Below are 18,874 nucleotides of genomic sequence, written 5' to 3'. Positions count from 1 at the left end.
ACCAGAAACATGAAGTTTGCACCTCAACGTAGTAGAGCCTGACAATTACGACACCTCACCTGCTCCATTGATTCCCCATTAATTGAACTGTCCAGCTTTCATTCAATCCCGCCAACTGCATCACCGAAGCAATATGACGTCGCATGGTGCACTAAAACAAAAACAAAACAAAAAAAATTGCTCCATAGTTGCTCTTTAACTGTTAATAATGGCGCTAAATTTGGTCCATGAGAGAGGCCATTTTCCACACCCAGGATACTCTCTATCTAGCTGAGCCTTCTAGCCAGCGCATGTCTTCATTCAAATGCCCATGTGAACGCATCGATTGCGATGAATTCTTGGTCAGCGGCTCGAGTTAACACCCTAGAGTCTAGGCGATTCCTATTTCCAATCCCATAGGAAATTTATTGCGCCCTGACACGCGCCCGAGATAGCCATATATAACACGCCGGTGGTGATGGCTACAGAGAAAAAAAATACTGGCGTGTTATATATGGCTATCTCGGGCGCATGTCAGGCGCAATAAATTTCCTATGGGATTGGAAATAGGAATCGCCCTAGAGTCTATACCATACCAGACACGTTATCGTGGGAACATTAAATACAGTAGCCAATTTCTTCGTTGAGTTTACTGTGGGGAAATAGAAGAAATAAATGAACGCCCCAACAGGTCAAGGCGTGATGATGTAATCAACTAACCGAGGGCCTAGAGAGTGAGTAAGAGAAACAAATAATTACTCTGGGGATGGACCTAAATGTATGGAGATTTCTATTTGTTACCCTATAGGAATTTTAATATTAAGGCGATACAACACGCCGCTAAGTGATTTTTCTCTCTCATCACTTAGCGACGTGTTGAATCGTCTTAATGCGGCCCCATGTCAGGCCGCATTAAAATTCCTATAGGGTAAGAAATAGGAATTTCCCCTAAATGTATAAGGTCGTATAGCTCCCATTTGCATTTATGTGCATTTATGTGCATTTATGATCTATTGACAGGCTGGTTATTTTCAATCGTGAGTAAAACCATGGCTGCAATCTCTACCCATCCTTCCTGCAAAGATTATTTTCCCAAAATCAACTATCTTGATGTTAGGAGTAGAACATTTAATAATTTCTTTGTTCACAATGTCTTCTTAATCACTTCAACAATTTCACATGGTTCTATGATAAAGTATCTAAATGGATGTTGTTGTCTCAACCATTCTCACTATCTTTTAGAAAAAGGTAAGTATATATCATTGACTCATGAGTCTCTGAGTAAATGTTTTGTTTTTTTTTTCTTTTTTAAATCGATAAGGAATGTTATCATAAGGATTGTGTGAAGTTTGGTGGAGTTGGGATGTTGTTGGGATAGATATTTTCATTTTATTAAAGTGGCTTCCATCTTCAACCTTTTTGGTAAAATTTGAATCTAAAATCAAATAGAAACTGAACACCAAGCAAAACCAACTCCTCTACACTTCATAAATATTGAATAACATCATTTTAGTCATAATCTTGTGGATTTGCACTTTTGGAACAATATAATGTTGAATTTGCAATGTCAATCATTTAGGTTGGTTTAGAGACTCTTAAGATTCTTGAATTGAAATTTAAGATTTTTGAAACTGCAAAAATGGACATCGATGTGATCAAAGATTCAGATTTTCAAAATTTACTAAGTTCAAGTAGAATTTGGGCTACTTCTAGAAAACTTGGTGATAATTTATAATGTGAACATTTGGAACAATATAATGTTGAATTTGCAACGTCAATCATTTAGGTTGGTTTATAGACTCTTAAGATTCTTGTATTGAAATTTAAGATTTTTGAAACTGCAAAATGGACATTGATATGATCAGAGATTCAGAGTTTCAAAATTTACTAGGTTCAAGTAGAACTTGGGCTATTTCTAGAAAACTCGATAATAATTTATAATGTGAACATTGAGCTTTCACTTTTGGGTCTGTAAGAAGTCACCTTTGAGTTCCAGCGTCTGAGTCGTTTGGTTTAATGCTATAATTTTGCACAGCGATTATTAGAATCGGGTGGTGAATCACTCTCTTTGGGTTTTCTAAATTGTAGGATATTATTAGAATCGGGTGGTGAATCACTCTCTTTGGGTTCTCTAAATGGTAGGATATGATGAAACTTTTCTTTTTTTCTTTTTTTTTTTTCACGATGGGAAAACCTATCATAACTCAGTGGTCAAACCAACTGTGAGGACAACCATTTCTGGCTGTTATTTGCGAATGCAAGTTGACTCATCACCGTTATTCAAGGAAAACCACGCCAACCCTTTGGTGGTCTGTAAGGGGGCAGAGTTTCACTCCTGTCAAATGCCTTTGGGTCTTGGGTGGTTAACCTATCTGAGGAAAACAAGCTCTTAGCCAAGCAAATGCAGTATTAAGGCATACGCTAGGCCTATGGAACTCTTTTGTTATTTTGGATAAGTATTTTGTTTTTTTTTTCTAAAAAATAATTAGAAAATTAGAAAATTATAGTTTTAAGTTATTAAGTTTATATAATTGGATTTTTTAAAAATTGCAGAGCGCATTAATTTCATTTACACTTTCAAAATTTCAAATGTTAGCTTTAAATTACATAACATTGGGATCTCACCAAAAATCATGTTGGATTTCCATGAAAAAATCACTTGAAATCTAAACAAATTCAAATAACATTTTAGATAAAAACTTTATTTTCTAAACTTGCATTTTGTGGTTACAGAGAGCATTAAATTCATTTACATATTCAAAATTTCAAATTTTAATTTTAAATTACATAACATGGGGATCTCACCAAAAGGCATGTTTGATTTCCATGAAAAAGTCACTTGAAATCTAAACAAATTCAAATAATATTTTAGATAAAAACCTTATTTTCTAAATCTGCATTTTGTGATCTCACTTCTATGGATGGCATTAGTCTTAAGGGTTTTAAAGTTACCATATATTTAAAATAGTAAATATTATTTCAAAAATTAATATAAAAGTTTGAGTTAGTTGCTAAACAACACAAAATTGGTTATGACTCTGTTAAAGGGGAAGATGAAAGATGACCCATGGGATTTAATATTTTAAGTTTTTTCACTAATGCTTTTTTTTTATATATATCATGTGCCTTATTTAAACTTCAACAACTATCTTTGATTTAGAACCCAATCACTAAATGCAAGTGGTGGTTGGTTGGCAAGGAATTCTACCTCACATAGTTATGAGGGCATGGAGTTGAGTACAATCATCATGGGAAGTGTAAAAGACCTCATCCTTGTGGAAATTTCAACCACTTACATTCCCATTCGCACTCTTCCATTCTAATTTGAATTGACTTCTTCAATGTTATCATTCTCAAGTCCCTACAACACTAAAATTTTGAAAAAAAACTACGGTTTCATGCTTTACACTTATTTATAAATTTAGAAATGAACAATTTTTGCTATGGGAGACTAATCTGTGAACCTAGGAAGGGAAATGGATAGTTGTATAGGAACATAGATGTTGGTTTGTTTAGGAAGCCTCCTTTCCCCTTTTTAATTATTGTTCATTAGACACCTCAAAGTCAAGGTATAAGTTTGTTAAGTTATTCCAAAAGGTAAACAACATGATGAGGTTTTCATGCCTACACTAAGAGCACTAACAAGAAGGATACTCTTGAGGCACTATGGATTAGAGAAGGGATGTACTTCTTATGTTGTGTAGGAATTGGATGAGAATACCACGATTGTTTGAACATTAGATGACTTCCTAGAGTTTTTAGTTGTGAATGGTTTGGTTGAGCGTGAGAGCAATGAGGTTGGGCGAGGACTAATGAGTTTGTAGCCACTCTCCTTTGCCCTAGTGGAATCATAGCCCAACTTGGGGTGTCATTTATAGTGGATGCCTATAGTTTGGGGCAAAATTGCCCATATGCAACTAATTCCTTAGACCATCTTGGTGAAAAGGGTAGTGTTTAATCCTTGCTCTTAAATCTATATTTATATTTTTGTATTTAAGTTTAATTTATGCTTATGAATGAAACTCCAAAAGGAATCCCTTGTTTTAATAAGTTTATGAATCTGTATTTCCATTGCATGAGCTAATTTCACACATATATGAACTTGATTGACTCTAGAGTTTAATGGGTTCAAATTTGTATTGAAAAGTTTTAATCTATGTTATGTCCCTACTTTGTGGGTTGAGTATTCTTTTGAAGGAGACATTACATAGTAAGCTGGCTATATCTAATGTCAAAGGTGGGACTTCATATATGAACTTCCATAGCACTTAAAATTTTAAGAGATATGTTAGGTCCTGTTAGGTTCTTATACCAATAGGAGTCATAATTTTGAATGACTAAGGTTAAGCCTTGTAATATTGTACATACCTTTGCTTTCTGCAAATGTTTTCCATATTATAGAAAGTAAAAAATGTAAAGAGTGTATGTCCTAAAAGAAAAATCAAAGGACAAAAAAGAATAAGAGAAGGTAAAAAAAGATGAAAATATATGAACCCCAAAAACAAAAGACCATGAAAGTGTGCAAGTCCAAATGCCACTACTATTTACTTTTCTGCATAATAATGATTGTGTGCAACTTGTTATTCATGCCACAATCCATGGTAATCAAACTATTTAATTTTTGTTATTTCATGTTTTAAATTTTATGTTTATAGTTAGAGAATAAAATCTGACCAAACAGTGTAATCTTGGTAGATCATTAGATAGGTAGAGTGAATAAAAGGAGCTCATCAGTTTAATCTAAGCCCTTGGATGATATAAGGTTAGAATTAGATAGTTTACTTTGTAAAGAAAAGAAAAAGATTGATAAGGGTTTGCTAGCCTAAATGCACCCTAAAGTGAAGAAAAAATGGTAGGATGAGTAAGTGGGTAAGTAGTAGAAAGGTTGCAGAAATATCATGTGATTACATAAAAGCACTTATGTCATCATATTAAATGCAATTTTCAAAAGTGCATAAGTAGAGGACAAAGAAAAAAAAATGGTTTACAATATGATTTACTTAACACCCCCTCATTCATTTTAACCCCTATGACACTTACTAACTTCCCTTTCACAATAAAAATATTAATACCTATAGTTCTTTAAGTCAAAGAGGCTCAGAGCATTTCTCTGACTTCTGGTGGGACCGGACCCTCGGCTTGATGACTTAAGGAGGAAAGGTGTTAAATTCCCTTATAAATCATTCATCCCCCTCACAAAACCCCTTTTCCTAAGGTTAAGTTCTCTTGCCTAGGAAAACCCCTTTATAAACATGTTTTATGTGAAAAACCCACCAAATACATTTATCCTAAGTACTAAGTATGTGGAAAGCACACAACATTTCATATACCTAAGTGCAATACCCCTTCCACTCATTTCACCACATATTAACTTTTTTAACTTTATTATTTAAATTTCTAAAAAACCCATTGTCCCGTATATATTTAACTTCTTTATATAAATTAACCCCACCCCTTAGTTTATTTATAAACTATATTACTACCCCATATCCCACAAATATATTGAATCCCGCCCTTAGTCCTTAATCCCGTATTAAAGTGTCCCCGATGAGATTAAGCTCCAAGTTAATCTCATACCGCCGGTGATTAGACCCATGGCCCCCCCGAAAACTTTTTGTATAAATCGCCGTGCAGTTTCACCTCCTGATCACTGTACGATCTCCCTCCCCCTCATCCAACGGCTCACATCCATATCAGGCCGACCTGATGTCCGCCCTTTACCCGCCCGATAAGGTGGTTTTCCTCTCGACCCCCGATGCTACGTGTCACACGATAAGTGGAATCGGGCGACCCCTCCCGAATACCGCCCGCACCACAAAAGCGATGCGATGGACCTCCCAAACCACTTCCCCCTTTCAACCGAAAACCGTCACTATTCATCAATCAATGAACCTGCCAAAAATTAACCATTTTCGTTATAAAAGCCCATTTACCCCTCTTTTCACTCTTTTCGTGCAATTACCATTGACAATTCAGAAAAGTCGTTGCGACTCCTGCAACCAGCTAATTCACTCACATACCTCCGTCATTGCTCCACAGACGTTGCAGACAGCCTAGCTCATTCATCAGTCCGTACCAGAAATGCACGAACCTCTATAACCTCCATCAACTACCAGTAATAGTCAATTTCACCCAATTCCAGGAGAATGATGAATGTAAAATTACCTGATGCTGAATGGTGGCAGACAATGACAAATTTAACGTGATAAATTTACAGCAAAAAGTTACTGCACAGTAAAAACAAAGTAGTCAGGTAAACAGGTGAAAACAACACATCAGGGTAAAAGTTTATCAAATGAAAGAGTATCAGTAAAAGTGTATCAGATTGAAAAATCAAAGTGAAAAAAGATAAAATCAGAACAGAAATGGTACATTTTCCGGAAATTTCCTGTTTAAGTCATAAGTTTGCAGAAACTATTGTGGCTAATCCAAGATGCATTTTGAGAAAATGGAGGAGTTTTGTGTACTTAAAAGGCCAATGTACAAAAACCTATCTGACTTTTTACACAGGTATTACAAAAAGGGATATAAATGCATCTATTCAGAGCCTATTTTTTGGACTGTGCAAAGGCCTGTTTTTGACATCGTTTTATAGAGAATATTGTGAATAGCCGAAGCTGAATTTGTGGAAACTAAGAGAGGTTTATCTCAATAACATAGTTATCTACAATAACCTCTTTCACTTTTTACATATCTATCTCAGATTGAGATATACAAAGGTATCACTGTACCCTAATTTTGTAGAATTTCTGGGGCAGAATGCACAAAGGAAGGAGGCAGTTAGTGACTTGGAAACCTCATCATCAATTAAGAGTTGCTCTCAAATTCGAATTTCTCTTCTTTGTCACCCTCAATCCATAAATATAGTGCCAAATAGATTCATTAGTTTTGAGTTTCCTTTATTTAAGTTCTATTAATGTAAAACAGTTTGAGATATTTGTAAAAACAATCTTGATATTTTTTCAAGATATTTCAGTTTAGAATTTATATAAATACTTCTTCATTTGAAATATTTTAGGGTGGATTCTTAGACATTTCTATAGAATTCTTCATCGAAAGACTATAAGCCATTTGAGCATTGGCTGAGCCAGCAAGCTGGATTGGTGAATACATACCAGATATTTCAAAGGATTCATGTGCAGAGCGAAGTGTAGACAAGCATTTTCTCTCGTTGTTATTATCTCTTAAATTTTCATACTGTTGACCTAAATCTGGATGCCATAACTGGAAGTATTATATCAAAAAAAAATTAATTGCACTATGCTATAATAGTTAGGCTAAACTATGTTTTCTACAGATAATCTAACTTAAGGAATTATTAATTGCTCCTTAGTTTAGGTTGTTTCTTTTAATCTATAGGAAAGGATTCTTAATTGCCCTTTCTTTCGATTACCTCCCTATTCTTCATTTCAATCCTGGTCTGAGAATTCTTAATTGCTCTCTCACCCTGGTTAAAACCTTTTCCATCCCCATGGCCTAAAGACCTACACTCTGGTCTGCTATCTTGCCCTTTGAACATTCCCTTTAATGAGTTGATCTAGTTCTGCTACCTTTCTTTTGACTCCATATGCCCAATGGTCTAGAGACAACATTCTATCGATCTGTTTAAAGATCCCCACCACCCAATCTTCAACACAAATCAAAATCCCTTGAACTTTCATAACTAGCCTAATATCCAAACAAACAAAGCTAAATCATATAGAGAGAGCCCTCTCTGAGCCTAGGTTGGCCATAGCCTATGCTCCAAAGTTGGTTTGTAGTTACCTCGGTGATCTCTTTCTTTAACCTTGGGAAATTACTGGGTGATAACAAGTCCCAATAATACTAGTGTAGCCCCCATATTGTTATTGTTGTGCCCTATGTAGCCCCCATATTATTATTGTTGTGCCCCATAGAAACCCACTATTGTTATTGTTGTGTCCTTACATTATTATTGTTATGTAGGCCCTGATTATATTGTGACCCTTTAAACTCCTATATATACCAAGGAGGTCTTGTCATTTGTATCATCCAAGAATTGTTCATTTATGTGATGTAAAAGGAGGTTTCCCCCTTGAAGAGGCTTATTTTCAAGTCGTTGATCTATCTTTTCTTCTGCTTTCTGATATGGTTATATAACATTTGGTATTAGAGCTTTCAATCTTAGGGTTTTGCTGCCTCAAACAAGTCATCTTGGAATTATCACTATAACTTTTTTATGTGAGGCTTCAAAAGATGAAATATCAACCACGTGGAGCATAAATCTTGGTGAACATCATGTAAAAATTTCAGAGCTTGGTTCATTATATTGTCGGAGATATGATTCAAGGAAGTTCAGGTTTTTGTGTGCTCCAAAATTATGTCTCAAAAAGGTGTCTTGCGGAAAATCATCATAACATTCATTTCAAGTATCCAAATTGAATCTCGTAAAAATTAGTTGAAATTGCAGGGACTATAGTTTCTTGGGTACCATTTTCAAGGCTGAAGGATAAAACAGTGACATGTGGCATTCCATACAAGTTTGCTCTATTGAACGCGTCCATAAGTAGGTCATCTTGGGAAATTTGGCCTAACTTTATTTTGAAGAATCCAATATTGGTCTGACTTGTGGCATTGGAAAAAAGACTCAGAGGGCTACCATAGGACAAAAATTCAGACCTTGGAGAGCCAAAATTACAAAGATAAAATGGTTTCAAGATAGAGCTCCTAAAAGCAAGAAAAAGCGTTTTTTTTTTTTTTTTTTTTTTTTTTTTTTTAATTTGCATAAATTTTGTTTGAAGAATCAGTTTGAAGTGATTCAAAGGGAATAATGAAGCATAGATATCATTATTTGGTTATGAAATGTCTCATGAAAAAAAAATACACCCAATAAGCCAATAGAAATCTCTACTATGACGCATGAAGAAGAGGGAGAAATGCAACATGATATTCAAAACTACGAGATCAAATGCAACAAATTTCGCTCTCCTAGGGAGTAACCAAAATTGAATTGGAAGTGATGATGAATGTAAATAAATATGGTTTAGAAGTAAAAATAAAAGGGAACATGGAAGGTTTGAAGGATGGTTTAAAAGTAGACATAGACATGATGAATGTCAAGTTGGAAGGGTTGACAAAGTTGTTGCAAGAAAGGCTTCCTAGTAGTGACAAGGTAATCCATGAAAACCACGATGAGGATAAAATGAATATAAATTATGATTTTAGAGACTCTAATGTTGGGTTTAAGACTAACCACATTCTAAATATCGATATGAGGAAGTTTGATGGCAAGGATCCGGTAACATGGATACTACAAATGGAGAAACTCTTTGATCTACATGATGTGCCACACACACAAAACGTGCACATTGCATCTTTATATTTAGAACCTAATTAGTTTTTGTGGTATTAATGGCTTTGTTCTCGTAGATAAATTGTCACTTTGACAATTTTTATGGAGGAATTAGTAGCACATTATGAGGATACAAAGAGCAGTACCTTCCTTAGCCAATTAATAAATCTCAAACAAAAGGGTTCAATGGCGGAGCACATTGAGGAATTCCAAAGATTGAATATCAAGGTAATTGATATTCTAGAGGAGCATATGATTGATTTCTTCATAGAGACTTTAAAGGATAACATCCAACATGAGGTTCACCTTTGGGAACCTAATTCATTGGAAAATGCATTCAGAGTTGCAAGAAAAGTTGAAAGCAAAATTATGGCAATAAGGAGGTCTACCACTCACAACTATAAATATGGGAGTGTTGTTTCTCCTAGCCTCCCATAACCTACAAGGTTGACACCACAACAACTAAAGGAAAAAAGAGGGAAAGGGATTTGTTACAGTTGTGATAACAAATACACTAAAGGTCATAAGTGTGATGAAAAGAAATTATTTTACATAGATTGTGAAGAGGAGGAAGAAAAGGAACAAGAAACATCAAAAGAAGAGGATGTACACCAAGAACCAACCCGAGAGAAAGAAAAAATGAATCTGACTATATCTTGTAATGGATTGGTGAGAATTACCACTCCTCAAACTTTCAATATTAAAGGATATATCAAGATAAAAAAGGTAATAGTGTTGATTGATTCAAGTAGTAACCATAATTTTATTCATTGTAAGATAGCCATGGAATTGAATTGCATTCTATACCCAACACCAGAGTGTCGAGTGATGGTTGCAAATGGAGGAACTATAAATTGCTCAAAGAAGTGCCATAATATCAAGATAACCATGGGGGTAGTATGTATTGAATAGTCCAATTCTTTCCATTCTGATGAGTGGTGTTGATGTTGTATTAGGAGTCTAATGGTTACAATCTTTGGGGATGATAGCTTTTAATTTTCAAGAACTTTTCTTGAAATTTTTCTAGGAAGGAAAGGAAACTGAATTAAGGGTATTGTAGGGAAATCAAGAAATATAATCAACTCTAATGGCATGACAAAGCTTTTGAAGAAATAACAATGAAGTGTAATTGCACAATTATGCTCACTAGATGTTCAAACATCGAAATCATCCATTTCTCCATATCTCCAAAGAATCATGGAATATCATTCTGAAGTATTTGAAACTCCCAAAGGTCTCCCACCTATTCATGATCATTATCATGCTATTCACTTGATTCTAGGAAGTGTTCCTCCAAACATAAAACCTTACAAATATCCTTATGCCCAAAAGAGTGAAATTGAATTTATGGTTCCAAAAATGTTAGAGGCATGTATAATTCAACCTAGCCAAAGTTCTTTCTCTTCTCCAGTAGTATTGGTGCACAAAAAGGATGGCCCATGACACATGTGTCCAAAATATAGAGATATTAATAAGCTCATTATTAAAGATAAATCTCCCTTTCCTTTCGTTGATGAATCGTTGGATGAATTACATGGAGTAATTTACTCCACCAAGATGGATCTTCATGTTGTATATCACCAAATTAGAATGAGGATAGAAGACATTCCAAAAACAACATTCAAAACTCATGAAGGTCATTATGAATTTTTGGTCATGCCTTTTGGCCTTACCAATGCAGCTTCCACATTTCAAGGTTTGATGAATTCCACTTTCAAACCCTTTCTTATAAAATTTGTGTTAATATTTTTTTATGATATACTAATCTACAACAAGTCTTGGAAAGATCATGTTGATAGGGTGCTTAAGCTATTGGAGGATACGAAATTGTATGCAAAAACCTCCAAATGTTTCTTTGGGGTGTAGGAGGTAGAATCTTTGGGTCATATTGTATCTCATGAGGGTGTTAAGGTAGACCCTAACAAAATTAAAGCTATCAAGGAACGGAAAATATCCACGCTCCTAAATCGTATTCGAGGATTTCTTAAGTTAACAGGAATTTATCGCAAGTTTATTAAGAATTATGGGAAAATAGTAGCACCTCTAAAAACATTACTAAATAAAGATGCATTTTTTTGGAATCTAGAAGCAACTAAGGCCTTTGAACATCTTTAAGAGGCAATGTGCCAAGCCCTAGTCTTAGCTACACCAAACTTCACAAAAACCTTTATTGTGGAATGTGATGCCTCAAGAAACGGAATTGGTTTTTTTTAATGCAAGAAGGAAGACCTGGTACTTTTGAAAGTCATCCAATCAAGGGAAAGTCTTTACATAAACCTATTTATGGGAAGGAAATGTTGGCAATACTACATGCCCTGAAGCAATGACACCCTTACCTAACATGAAGACACTTCAAGGTAAAAGGAAATCATGATAGTCTTAAAAACTTTTTGGAATAAAGATTATCTTCATAAGAACAACAAAAATGGGTCACAAAGATGTTGGGGTATGAATTTGAAATCATATACAAAAAATGGAAGCAAAAAGTTGTTGCAGATGCAATATCAAGAAGGGATGAGGATGTGGAAGCATTGCTTTGTGCCATTTCTATTATCCAACCTGATTTGATAATTGAAGCAAGGGATGAATGGAAGAATGACAAAGAGGTGTGGAAAATCATTCAAAAGTTGTAGTAAGATCCCAGTACATCTGATACATTATTGTCGTTGCTACAACGCCCTCCAAAAATTTAGCTATGAGCCAACCTTTTAACATGTGAAGTGTCGCTTATGGTCATCAAGTGTTGCCTTATGTTCCTATACATGTTTCAAGTGTTTGTGTTTCTTTCTAAGTGGCATCTCATCATTAAGAGTAACAAACAATGCACTTTAAAGTCATAGTACACTTTTGGTCCCAACTGCATATATTTTGTATGTTCTACTTAGGGAATGTTTGTAAACTGGCGTTTTGGTGTATACTTCTTAGTCTTGGGACATGTATAAGTTTTACTAATGATTTGATGCATGTCACACTTTATTTTGCTCAAAACTCAATGTGTTTTTCAGGGTTTCACCTCTCCATACTTGGAAAAATTTATGACTTTGCAAGCTTGTTGATCCGAGTTGACTCAACTCCCGGATTTAACCAAGACCTTTTTCTTTCATGATGTGATTAGAATTTCATTTAAAATAGCATAAAGGAACATAAATTCATGTTGTAAAGAAGAAGGAACATGACAAGAATCAACAACATAAAACACAAGACGTTGATAACGCAGTTCGTCCAGGAGGGACTACGTCTCACGACCTCGATGTCAAGATGGTGTAGGCCGTTGCATTAAGTGCTGGAAAGAGTGATGATGTATTGCATGTGTTTTCTCTATCATACAAGGAATATGCCCTCATGCAAGATTGGTTCCAAGAGATGTTCCGCTGTAGGAACTCTCATAAAAAAAAGGACTCCTATCAGCGTGACATAATTTCACGTATGTTAATGATGAGCATCCCGCCAACATGGCATCAAAGGGATCTCAATTCAAACATACATGGCGACACATGAGTATCCTGTCAACATGATGACAAAGGGATCTCAATCAAAACATGACAATAAGTACATCTCACATCAATAACAAAACAAGATCCCACATCAACAACAAACAGAGATCTATACAACACAATGCATCTCAAGCAAAGAGATAAAGAAGTACATGATCACACTGCATATACCTCACATCAAGAAGTTATTAGAAGAAGAGGACGATAAAAACTTGGATTTGGTTGTACCATCAACCTCGTGGCGTCGAATCTCATGGAAATGACTGCTCACACACCGAATTCTGACACCTATACTACACTTTGAAAAGTGGCCGAAAAATCAAATGGTCAAATGGAAAATCTAATTGCACCATCAAATTCGTGGCATCAAATACTGTAAAATCAACTGTCACATTTCTGAATTCTGACAAAGTGAAAATTTGGGGCTATAAGAATCTTTTAGATTCCCCCTAGATTCCTCAAAGATTCCTTCCTCCAAGTCATTTGAAGATCTGCTGCTCAAATCAAAATTCTGTCTATGCCATCAGGTTCGTGTTGCTGAGAGGTGTAGGATAGACATAAAGTTTGTCCAATTTGGACACTGGAAAAATTGTGCTCTCCTGAAAATTTGGCTCAATCATGGTTCTGCTTGCTCTTTTCCCAGGCTCATGGTTCCACCTACAATAAAAAAATCACCTCAAACTCCTCGGTCTCCATGCCCTCCTCGGTCTCTGTGCCATGCTCTCCCCATGCAAATGAATTGAAGGGTTTGTATAAGCGTGGTTGGGCGGAGTTAGCAACAATGCCATTGTGGCACATTAGTGGCAAAGGAATCTAGGAAGGCGGAGGTTCCGGGTTCCAAACCCGCTGACACCCACTTTTAACACAGGCATGTCGATTTTTGTAACCGCCACATTATTTTGGCACGTTTTGGTTTTGTCGTGACACTCAATTAAATACAGACATAGTGTTTTTTCTAAGTGGAGGTATGATTGGCGCGTTGTATTAATGGTTTTTTTTGGCATGGTGCCACATGGGGCCGCCCGGAGGGGGCCGACCCACATGGGCCAAGCAGGTTCAATCCCTGTCAAATCCACAATACATTGCATATAACATGGTGGTTGGGCGGTTGGGGTGTGGTTCGGGTCCGCCGGAGGTGGCCCGCCCACCCCATACATTAATAATAATATGGTTGTAATATGGTTGGTGGGGGACTGGTGGGGGTCATGGCCCATTGACCATTTTTTAAATAATATTTGCTTTGAATACTTGGTTTGGGGGTGGCATGGGTGGTGGCCCACCACCTCATATATATATATATATATATATATATATATATATATATATATAATAATAATAATAATAATAATAATAATAATAGGGTAATTTCAATTTTGTCTAATATAAGGGATATTAGACAAATTAAGTATCCAACAAATTCGCCCATTTTCGGGAGCTAGGTTTCATGCCCCGGGGTCGGTCAAATTGTAGGATACTTAAACCTGGCCCACAACCCAACTTTGACTGGCTTGTTCTCCCTCATATGAGCTCAGATTTGAGTGTCATTTGCACCATTGGAATGAGGGTGACGAGCACTTCGATTTGGTGTTGGTTTGGGAGCAATCTGGCCACTTTAAATTTTGACCCTTTCTAAGTCCTCTGGGACTTCTGCCTATGTCTGGAGCCACCTAGATCAATCCTCCCCATTGAGGAGCTTTTGGTCCTCCAAAAGCATGAAAAATAATCTGCAACTTCTTTGTACCTTGTCTGCACTTACAAGTATCTGATATGTCACCCTTCCTTCTCCTTCACCTTTGTCCTTCAGAGCCATAAGCGATGAGCCGACACCTGCAACCTCTACAAACCTATAGTACAATTCTGCAAATTACATGCTTGACTTACATGACCAACTAATGACCCAAGCATCCCATACTTGCCATGAGTTTATAACACATACTCGGTGGTCAAGTTTACATCAAAATGGAAACAATACCCCAGCTATGAAAACAAGGCCAAAATATCATTGTTGCTTCAACAAGTGATGGAAAACACATCATCACTGCAACACATGATTTACAAAAATAAGGCCAAACACTATTTTTGTTTTGACAAGTGATGGAAACACATCATAACTTTCATAGTTTAAAATGCAACATAAAATAAGACCAGTCATCATTGTTGCTTAACAAGTGATGGAAAACACGTCATCAATTTTACATTTTTTAAATGCAACACATCATTAGAAAAAAATAAGACCATGACATCTTATCATGCCTAGAAGAACCATTTCTCACTTATCAATGTGAATGGGTCATTTCCTTGTGGCGCATTCGTTGGTTGAACAACCGTTTCATCTGGTTCATGCACCGACACTTTGTATTTAAGGCGCTACTCTGGATGGAGCCTCCAACAAGTGGCTCTTTGATGGCCACCTCTATTGCAATGACTGCAATACATTTTCTTCCTCTAGATTTGCTTAACATGTTTCTTTACCTACTGTTGAGAGGGTCTTTCATGCCTCATCCTTTTGTGTGCTGCTATTCTTTTCCAACACTTAACAAATTTATGGTTATGTAATCCACAAAAAGTACATGTTTTTCGATGCCTTGATTTATGTCCATCATTAAGAACATGATTGTAATCAAAATGAACATTCGAATATCGAGACTTATTATACCTTTCCTTGTTGTCGCTGGTGTCATTATGGCGATGAGAGCTTGCCTCGGCTCTTTCCCTGCAATGGGAACTACCATGGGATGATGGTGATGTGTTCCCATCATTCTCTTTCCTCGACGATTTCGACAATGTCTCAGAAGAATTTGACACCTTCGAGCATTCTCCTTCGATGTATCCCAAGCTTGCAAATCGAGGTATCTGCACAACCTCCAATGGTTGAGTTATGCCTTGGTTATTAACACCAAGTTCTTCTTCCTCCTTGTATCTTATCTTGGTAAGAAGCCTCATGTTTGTCCCTGTAATTGGTATCTCCACATCTCCAACAAAAATCATACTATGTGAAGAAGAAACTGAAGGGAAATCAACATCTTTTACCTTCACTGTCGAGTTGGAAAGAACTGATGAGGGCTTCTCATCATCTGTTGTTGGTGGTTCGCTGGCTGTCTCGGCGCATTCCCCAACTTCTTTCCTGACATACCCAAGTCCTTCTTGATGAGGTAATTCTTCTACTTTGATGGGGTTGACAATGCCTTGGCCATTAATGCCCAAGCCTTTTCCTTCATAACCCATTTTCTTCAACAATTTGGAGCCAATTCCTGTGGTATGATTTTCAAAAATAGTGAAATCATCATTAGGAAACATACATGAAGATGGAGAATTACTTTTTACCTCACATGGGTCATGCTACAGCTTTTCCAAGGCCTCGTCCTTAACTTTCAGTTGTCGTAGAAAACTCTGTTTCTCCTCTTTCTCTTCATGTATAAGCATCTTCAATTCAACATTATCTGCTTGAAGACTCTAGTTGTTGTGCTTTAGTTCTTCCAGGGCCTCTTCCATGGCTCGCAACTGAAGTTGCACTCGCTCCATTTCCTCTGTCTCTTTTTATAGAGCTTCATACATTATTTCCACCTTTTAGGAAATTCTGAGCATGGTCTTATACATCGATTTGTCATCCTCCATCGTTGCATGCTCCACTGTTCACGTTCACAATTCACATCCACGCAAAGACTGCTTTGATACCAAACTTGATTTGAGTTGACTCAACTCCCGGATTTAACCAAGATCTTTTGATTTCATGATGTGATCAAAATTGCATTTAAAATAACATAAAGGAACATAAATTCATGTTGTAAAGAAGAAGGAACATGACAAGAATCAGCAACATAAAACACAAGACGTTGATAACAAAGTTTGTCTAGGAGGGACTACGTCTTCAGGCCCTAGTGTCAAGATGGTGTAGGCCACTGCATTAATTGATGGAAAGAGTGATGATGTACATGCATGTGTTTTCTCTATCATACAAGGAATATTCCCTCATGCAGGAGTGGCTCCAAGAGAAGTTCCGCTGCAATAACTCTCATTAAAAAGGACTCCTATCAGCATGACATAATTTCACATATGTTGATGACGAGCATCCCGCCAACATGGCATCAAAGCGATCTCAATTCAAACATGCATTGCAATACATGAGTATCCCGTCACCATGACGACAAAGGGATCTCAATCAAAACATGACAATAAGCACATCTCACATCAAGAACAAAACAAGATCCCACATCAACATCAAACAGGGATCTATACAGCACAATGCATCTCAAGAAAAGAGACAAAGAAGTACATGATCACATTGCATATGCCTCACATCAAGAAGTTATCAGGAGAAGAGGATGATAAACTGCTAGATCTGGTTGTACCATCAACCTCGTGGCGTCGAATCTCATGGAAATGACTACTCACACATTGAATGTTGACACCTACACTACACTTTGAAAAGTGGCTGAAAAATGAAATGATCAAATGGAAAATCTGATTGCACCATCAGATTCATGGTGTCGAATAGTGTAAAATCGACTGTTAAATTTCTGAATTCTGACAAAGTGAAAATCTGGGGCTACAAGAATCTTTTAGATTCCCCCTAAATTCCTCAAATATTCCTCCCTCTAGATCATCTGAAGATCTGCTGCTCATATCAAAATTCTGTCCACGCCATCAGGTTCATGTCGCTGAGAGGTGTAGGATAGACATAAAGTTTGTCCAATTTGGACATTGGCAAAATTTTGCTCTCCTGAAAATTTGGCTCAATCATGGTTCCTCCTGCTCTTTTCCCAGGCTCATGGTTCCACCTGCAATAAAAAAATTGCCTCGAAGTGTGTGCTCTCCTCAGTCTCTGTGCCTCACTCTCCTCGTGCAAATGAACTGAAGGGTTTGTATAAGCGTGGTTGGGTGGAGTTAGCAACAATGTCGTTATGGCATGTTGGTGGCAAAGGAATCTAGGAAGGCGGAGGTTCTGGGTTCCAAACTCGCTCACACCTACTTTTAAAACAAGCACGTTGATTGTTGTAACCGCCACATTATTTTGGCGCATTTTGGTTTTGTCGTAACACTCAATTAAATACGGGTGAAGTGTTTGTTTTAAGTGGAGGTATGTTTAGGTTTTAACCCCGTACAGAAATTACCTGCATACGAATTCTAAAACACAGAAAATAAATAATGTGAGAGCATAACACATAAAACACATACGCACAGAGATTTTCCCCTGGATCCTAAAACCGAGACTACTAGCTTGATTTTTCATTATGTTCCTTTCAATGTTACAATACATATTTATACATGTTGAAGCATCCAATACCATGGACCGAAAACCATTGCGTCCAAAACCATGGACCGAAAACCATCGCATCCAAAACCATGTGCGAAAATTAAGCACAAAACCATAGGTAGGTTCGCCCAACCTAATATAGGGTCCAAAAAAACAATTTCCTGGGGCGATGCCCCGAACCCTGTAGAGGGGGGCTACCTGCCCCCCTCAAACCCCCCTGTGACCCCCCTCACTGCGCAATTAGTGCAACGAAGGGGGGGCTTCGCCCCCCCTCTAACCCCTCAGTTCATTACGTGGGCTAGTCATGGAAAAAATAAAACAACCCAACATTATCCCACTTATTGTTTTCTTTCCACAGGGGGCCTGATGCAGGGTTACCCCCACTTACACCCACAGTATGCATATAAAATGCATAAGCACACTTGTCCCAGGAATTTAACTCTCTAAGGAGTTAAAACTTCATTAACTAAGGTTTTAGGCCCCCTTTAATAGTTTCATGCAGAATGATTTATAGACTAACAAAGTCTAATTTTTAACCCACCTTTTCCCTTATATCAGAACTCAATCACCCCGCTTAACCCTTCATTAACCTTTTATTAACCCATAAGCCACATATATACCAAACCCCACTTCATAACTATGGTAGACAATGGACTTACCACATAAACCTTCTATTGGTGCTTAACTCATTATAAACCCTTTATAAGGGAAAAAAGCATAAAACATACGGTTCATACCTTTTTCCCCTTTAGCATGGGTTTGCACTTTTCCCGATGCACCCGATATCGCTATCGCAATCAACACCCTCTGCAGAACACATTACACATGAATTCCTCT

The sequence above is a fragment of the Pinus tabuliformis genome, chromosome 4_1 (assembly GCF_031772625.1).
Source record: "Pinus tabuliformis cultivar Carrire ecotype Pingquan chromosome 4_1, CPIR1, whole genome shotgun sequence".
NCBI lineage: Eukaryota > Viridiplantae > Streptophyta > Pinopsida > Pinales > Pinaceae > Pinus > Pinus tabuliformis.
This window is presented reverse-complemented; position numbering follows the sequence as displayed.